Source organism: Mus pahari, chromosome X (genome assembly GCF_900095145.1).
Source record: "Mus pahari chromosome X, PAHARI_EIJ_v1.1, whole genome shotgun sequence".
NCBI lineage: Eukaryota > Metazoa > Chordata > Mammalia > Rodentia > Muridae > Mus > Mus pahari.
Genome location: NC_034613.1, coordinates 147,518,781 through 147,526,378, shown reverse-complemented (window position 1 = coordinate 147,526,378; position 7,598 = coordinate 147,518,781). Strand labels below are relative to the sequence as shown.

The window sequence follows — 7,598 nt, the reverse complement described above, 5'->3', positions numbered from 1 at the left end:
CCTGCCTCTGCCTCCCAAGTGCTGGGATTAAAGATGCGCGCCACCACTGCCCTGAGGCATGAGCATTTTTTAACATGTATAAAACAATAAAGTGCATATCTATGTACCCAAAGATATAGGACTAAATCTAATCCCCAAGAAGTTTAAATCACATGGCACAACCCATTGTCCAAAGCTTCTGAAGAAACCTGGGAACCACTGCCATTGTTTTGTTTTGTAACTTTGAGCCAAGGCTATCACTTGGAGTAAACTTGTTATCTGCTGTCTGATAGTTTATACACTGCTTTGGATCCTAGGGCAATACTTGATGAGTGTGTCAGTGTGGATAGAAATAAGTACACAATTAGATACTCAAGGGGGAGAATAATTTTGGCTTAAATAGCCAAGGTCTCAGTTGCAGAATAATACCTATAAGTAATACATTTCCTGGCTCAAGTCCTTTGACAAAAATTCCAATTCTGTCACGTGTTAAAACTCAAATTGTCAAATTGAGGAGGCTCTGCATAATTTCATTTCTGTCTCAAGTTGAAACAAGTGAAAAGCAACCCACAAGAGAGTGTGAGCATACTCTGTCACACACAAGTCAAGGCATCCTAAGAATGCTGTATTCCCCAGAGCACTGGAGTCTACGTTTATTTTTCTTTTAAAATGAAAATTAGCATTAACTAAAGCTTTTCCATTTAAGATTTAGTTGGATATCTATGGATACGTAGATAGGCACTTTATTATTTTATACATGTTAAAAATGCTCATGCCTGTGAACACATGTGATATAATGCTGAACACACGGTCAGTCAATACATACTTGTTGGTTCTAAAATGAGGTGGTATATTATGCATCTTCCATTAAATAATGGTAGGATTGAAAAAGTACAAGTAGGAATATACTGATACCCACTTAACTATTCAATAATTTTAAAGTCACAACAGCTGCTCTTTTTACTTCACAGGAAGTGTTACTAGAACTCCTACCTTAATGACTTCCCGGTGATGCTGAACCAGTATCCAAGGCTCTTGTGCTACCTAGTGTTCTAGAAATACCTCTTTTCAGTGTTGTCCCCTAAGAGTCCCTGACAATCCAAGAGAGAACAGTTCATTTTTTTTTATTTTCTATGCTGGGAATGGAATCTAGGGTATTATGTATGCTAATCAAACTCTCTACTGAAGAACTCAAACCCAGAATGACATAGTGGTATTGTAAACAAAATATAAAGTGCTACAACCCAGTAGAACTTCTGTCATTTAGAGATGCCCTGTAGTGAGATTATAGTGGTTTCTTTCCTCTGTCAGCACATGAAGCTCCTTGGAATCCATTTAGCATAGTATTATGTGGACCTTATTTGGTTATTTAAATCCTTTCACCATGTCAGTTAACTAACTGTCCAGCACCTAGTGGTGTATTGTACCTTTGAGAAAGGAAGCTCTGACTTACAGATTGATCAGCATAACAAAGTGAGTAACTAAATGACTCAGCATTAAACTACATTTCATATGCTGTATACCATTCACATTATGAAATCTTTCTTTACACGGATGTTGTTATCTGTTGCATGGAGACACAGTGCAAGTTCATCTGTCTCTTCTATGCATGCATTTCCTTCAGAGTATATAGCATAGGACTTCAGAAAGTACTTGATCATTATTTGCTGAATGAATGTTATGGAATTTAATAATGCAACTTTGAAAAATAGTAATTGATGTCAAATGGTAGGCAGATGAAGGTTGAAAATACCAACCAAAAAAAAAAATAATAGAAGCAATAACCTAATGCTAGCTACAAAAACAAACCAACAAAGGCTGGAATAATGTGCATGCATTATTATCATTATATTATTATTATTATTATTATTATTATCATGGGGAATGGGAGGGAGAGGAAGAGGAATAGGGAAAGATGGGGAAGAGAGAGAGGAAGAGAATATATATATATATATATATATATATATATATATATATATATATATTTGTGTGTGTGTGTTTATATTTAAAAATCCAATGAACTACACAGGACTTGAAAGGTCCAATGATCTCAGGGAAGATAATAAAAATTAGAATATTTTTTCTTGACTCCTAAGGCAAACAAATTTGTAGCATTTTGATATGCTTAATCAGCCTCATGGGCCTGAACTGTATGAACAAAGTAGTCATATCTGAAACCCACTCATAGCAATGCTAGGCAGCCCATATACTAGTCAGCTTTTTCTTAAAGACTATAACCTAAGATAACAAGATACCACCCAAAAAAGAGGCATGAGTAAGTTTGAACCTAACTATACTTTATAGGGTGCATATCACACTTCAGGAAGTCACAACTCATGAATACATCAAAATTCTTAGATCTATCCTCCCCATGCCTAGCACTCAGGATCTTTTTAGCCTTTTTTTCTTTTCAAAAACTAGGAAATCTACTGCCATCTCATAGTTCTAAGGATGCTGCTAAATGGTTGCACTCTTCACACCAGAACATAGCACCAGTGATTTAGAAGGGTTAATGTAAAACTATAGCATCTTAACTGTCTTATATCAGAGGATAATTTGGACACAAAATGAATTTAATCTTCAAGAAGGAATCCACATGGAACTTTGATAATGCTAAAGTTTCCCATTCCATAATCAGTATTGTTACCCATAAATGAGCTTGTGACGAGCCTGAGATGCATATATTCTACAGCTAATATTTCCAATCATCTGCAACAACCCATATGTCACTGGAAAGGAAGTTAAATGCAAAATTCAAAATCCTTATGAAGACCCTCATCCTCTGTGACCCAGGAGACTTTTATGTCTTCCTAGTTATATATTCCCTTGGCTGTTAATGTAATCAGTATGTAATAACAATGTACACATCAACTCACAGGATAAATGGTAGACATGCCAGTTGATTTGGCTTAGGGCCATCTAATTGGCAGCATGGTGAGACAACCTGGTATTAAACCATCTGTTATTAAGTGTATATTTTAAAACAGTGTTTTGTATCTCCTGGGTTAGTTACTCCCACTGATAGCTGTGCAATATTAACATTCCCCTTTTTTCCTAGCAGCAATGTGCAGATAACAACTTTAAACATTTGCATTGTTCCCGCACAGCCATGCTATTTTTTTTTTTATTTAATAAAATGTCTCCCATAGGTTATACCCTTTTTTTCCACTTCTATCTCATGGCAGTGAACAAGCAGCATTTAAATTGTGTTGCTAAACATGGTGGTATTGTTTAGAGTGAAAGACCCTCAAGAAAATTGTTCAGAGATTTTATTCTTAGGAGTAATCAGATGACAATCTGTTTTGAGACAATAACCTCACTACAAGCAGAAGAGTAGAATATAATTTTCAATTATCAACATAAAAGTGCTCATTCTGTCAAATTTGATTTGAGTACTTTCCTTTATATTGATTTAGGAAATTAATATCCTATTATTGCAAATCTGCAACCAGGTCCTCATTGCCACCTGTTGCAGTCAGTAGCACAATCCTGTAACACAAATTTTTAGGATAAATTATTGTGCAGGACAGAAAAAAGGACAGCATTCATTTGAAAGATGAGCAGTCACATATATCGAAACTATCCAAAGCAACCCAAATCATTAAACCAGTTTCCTTTACAAAAGTAAAATTTACAAATTTGTACCTTAATTCAAATCACTTTTGACAAATATGAAAAGTAGCTTTCATTTCAAAGACTTTACCTCTGCCTCTGAAGTTGAAGGAAATGTGTTTTTCAAAATTCCTTTCACAGTTGCCTTTTACATTTGACTGTTTCCAAATATAACTAAAATTTCTCTGTAAGTTTGCTAAGTACTTTCACATCCCCGTATTTAATTACAGTCAGACTGAGAGTTTTATATACGTATAGAGCACAGCCAATTTTTAACTCAATTGACCACAGTGCCCTTGACATAACGCCTTATTTATCACTTGCACCTTATATATAAACAGGCACATGCTAGTTGTCAAAATGCGAAAGTGAATTTCTATATGTGTCTAGAACAAAGGAGGAAGCTCTGCTGCTTTCCTCTCCTCGGTGTCTCAGAAGGTGTCCTTTATTACATATACAGGATGCAAGTATTTTGCTCCTCGGGAATGAAAAATGATACTTCAGCCTGCCTTGTTTAAAATGATAAATTCTGTTTCTGCAGACTATCACCCTGCCGGTGGATTTCAGAATCCCTCTTAGATTTACTCTTACTTCCTTGGGGACTCAGCATTCCTCTAAAAGCACCCCCAAACTCATCTGCACTGTTTCAGAGTGCGAGAAAGATGAGAAAGTTTGCTCTTCACGATGATCTGGAAACTCTTGCCCAGTTTAAAAATTAAGACAGAAAGACCAGAAGAAATAAAAAGCACTTTCTGGAATGTCTAAGGTGCTAGGATTATTGCCTCAGTGGATTTTTGATGTGCAAAGCGGACAGAGAGGAGTTGGTTGGAGGTATGGGGAAGCATTGTGTTTGCTCAGGAAGATCTGTGGGGTTAGAGGCGAGCATTGCCTCTCCCTCTGCTTCCTGGGTGAGAGCAGTGAGGCGTGCCCCTTAGCAGAAGCAAGCAAAGATTGAAAGAGAGAGAGAGAGAGCAGGAAAACTCACCGGCTTCCCCATCTTTTCCAGGATTGCAGGTTTGTTTCTCAGTTGGGAGCTGGAAGAATCAAACCTGTGGGTCCTCCAAAGAGGCTGCTCGGGGCAAGTACAGACTCTGCTCTTCGCTTCGGATCAGCTGAATGGCTGGGGCGTTCAGGAAGCTTGCTCTGTCCAGCTGGGAATCGCTCCCCCTCTCCAGGGTGTGTGCTTACATGCCTCTCAGTCAGAGCAAAAAAAAAAAAAAATGCCAAACTCAGGTCAGCCTAACAGGTTTCCTTATATAGGTAAACATGAATTGCATTCCTGGTGAAAGAAGTTAACTAAGAACCCCCCCCCCCNCCCGTAACCTAGTTAACTCTATACATGCCAGAAGGGCTCAGTCAGTTGACCTGCAGAGGGCTTGGTTGCAGTACAAAGGGATTTGTGGGATTTAATTAAAATCATCTTTATCCTGGCAGTCTGCAAAAATTGGCGCTTTTAGTGTAACTGAGAGTTAACAGCTAGTATTTTATATCATGCACTATGACCAACCCTATATTATCTGAAGGCATTGTAAGGAGAAATAAATCAAAGTCTAGGATATCATAATTTGTCTTTCACGATTTTAAAAACAGGGCAATTAATTTTGAGATTATTTTCAAAGAAGTAAAACATGTGACAGAAAGAGAATGAGAAGAGAAACTTCCATAAAACAAGGTACAAGCACCTTATTTGAGCCTAGCAACTAAGAGTTATTCAACTTTCCCAGGTCTTTAGTCGATACTACAATATAAATATTTGATGTTTATTTGCTTTGCAATGCAGTGCTTACTATTTTATTTTTGATCAGTGAAATATCATATAATTATATCTATGTCAGGAACAATCCTCCATACCCCACATATTAACACATTATTTGATTAGTTCAAAAGAGAAATATAACACTTGTGAATTTGTGTGATTACTTGTAAAAAAAAAATCCTAAGCTTGTTCATAGATTTAAGAAGATAAGAAATACATCTTCGGGTAAAATCTATATATGGAAGAATTTGAAATATGGTTTAAAATATGACACATGTAGATTTTTAAATACTTGGCTCTTTCTCTGCACTTCTGTCTCCTAGTAAAGTAGTAATTCTTTTTCATTTTAATTCATTCCACTAAAGACTTAAGAAGTAGAGTTGTAAGATTCTCCTATGCTTTTAATGTAGATAAAGACTGTCCTTTAAAGAATCACTTGGTCTTATTGTATCCACCAGCTGACTGCCCATTGAGTAGTGACAACCTTATTAAAAATATCTTAGTGCTGTTTTTGTTCTCTGCTTCAGAGAGAATGGATGTTGTCATGCCACTGAAGCCAGCACCAATGCAAACTGATCACAAAGAATTCCACTAATTTAACAGTCTAGAAGGATAACTTTGAACAACATTTCAGTCTGAGCAAAGGCAATCACTCTTCTTATCTCTGTAGGAATGCTGTAAAGTGTGTGTTCTTTCCTTTTCACCATAATCAAATGGGCTGAGAAAGGTAAAGTGATTATTGCCCAACATCTCAGGATCAGCTTGTGGTAAATCCCATTCCCCAGATCTTCTTGAATTTAACTCCAATGGCATTTCTGATAAAAATCAATTTTAAGAAACAGAAAAATATTAAAAAGGCACTTTCCCATGTCCAATTTTATTTTTAATAATATGTTCAAATAGTTTGAATATAATGCACAAATGTATTTAAGATAAAAATATTTTCCAGAAAGTCATAATTTATTGATAAAATGATTGCATTTGAATATCTCCAAACTGAGAATAAAATGAGATCAGATGTGCACTTTCATTGAATGTGAGTTTGGGTTGTAAAATATTATAAAAACCTGACTTTGAAAGTATTGCACACATTTTTTTTTTATTCTGTTCACAGGATTCACAGCCTTGTTATATCAAGTTAAGACCTATCTTGATTCTTCTATTGGAAGGCATGTTAGTGTATTCTTTATATTGGGTTTTCACTAATGTTTAAAGTTTGGTGCCACGCCAGGTAAATTGCTTTTATTAATACAGTCTATGTATGATACTCCACTCTTCATGCACTCACAATTCCCGCTGTTGCAAGTAATGTTTATGCAGGAACTTTAGAATGTTATCAACATGTTGCTACAAGACAAAGAATGCATTTTTCCCTAGGGGAGAGTAAAGCTTTAAATGTCTTAAGTTGGTCTCTAAATTTATTCTTGAAACTCTTAATAAACAATTGCTTAGGTTTTAAACACAAATATTATAGACTATAATTATTGAATTAGAAGTTCAAGATGAAATTAGAATATTGAAATAACTTATTGTAAAGAGGCAACACAAGTCTCTGTGAAATCAATTTCGATTGACTGAAGAAATTGTTTGAAAAAAGCAGCATTGAACATAGTCATAGAGAACCTCAATGAGAGAATACTTGCAGTTGAGAAATTACACCATGCCAAAAACTAAAACAAAACTGCACTTGTAGAAAAGTAAATAAAATATAGGCCTTACTTGAAGTGTAGAAAATACCAATGTGGTCTAAAGAAAATATCAGGGAATAGATTTTAGAAATCCACAACGATTTATATCTAATGAGCAGCCGAGCCACATTTCAAACTTTGGTCCACTGGACACTGGAATGCTTGCTATTTTTACTCCATCCCAAGTATACCACACTATTCAAAGAATGGTAAATGAGTTAGTGGCAGAATATGCATCAAATTAACTCTACTTCTTGAATGTATGACTTTGGGCAAGTTGTTTGAAATTTATGACTCTCACCTACAAATTGAGAGTAAAACAAAAGAAAATAAAATCAAATAGTTGTACATTTCACAGATTTCTGGAAGTTCCTCATGAGATTTCATGTCAACAAGTCCATATACACTACTGATGCTTCTTTTAGCCCAGGCTTTCATCGATATGCTTGCTAAACAAATATAAGCAAGCTTTACATATGATAGCCATGGCTCTAGCCAACTTGAAGGAAATACTATTTACATCTATACTGTGCAATGTGGAACTGTAACTCAAGAGTGTTTTA

General features: G+C 35.7%; 1 protein-coding gene across 1 annotated transcript in view; it reads right to left on the bottom strand.

Annotated features, from left to right (window-relative positions):
- Positions 1–4,644, bottom strand: part of Mid1 (midline 1) — a 343,526-nt gene extending 338,882 nt beyond the window's left edge. The window contains exon 1 of the mRNA XM_029534269.1: positions 4,577–4,644. The gene's annotated coding sequence lies outside the window, so the exon portion shown is untranslated. The remainder of the gene's footprint in view (positions 1–4,576) is intronic.
- Between the last annotated feature and the right edge of the window lie 2,954 nt (positions 4,645–7,598).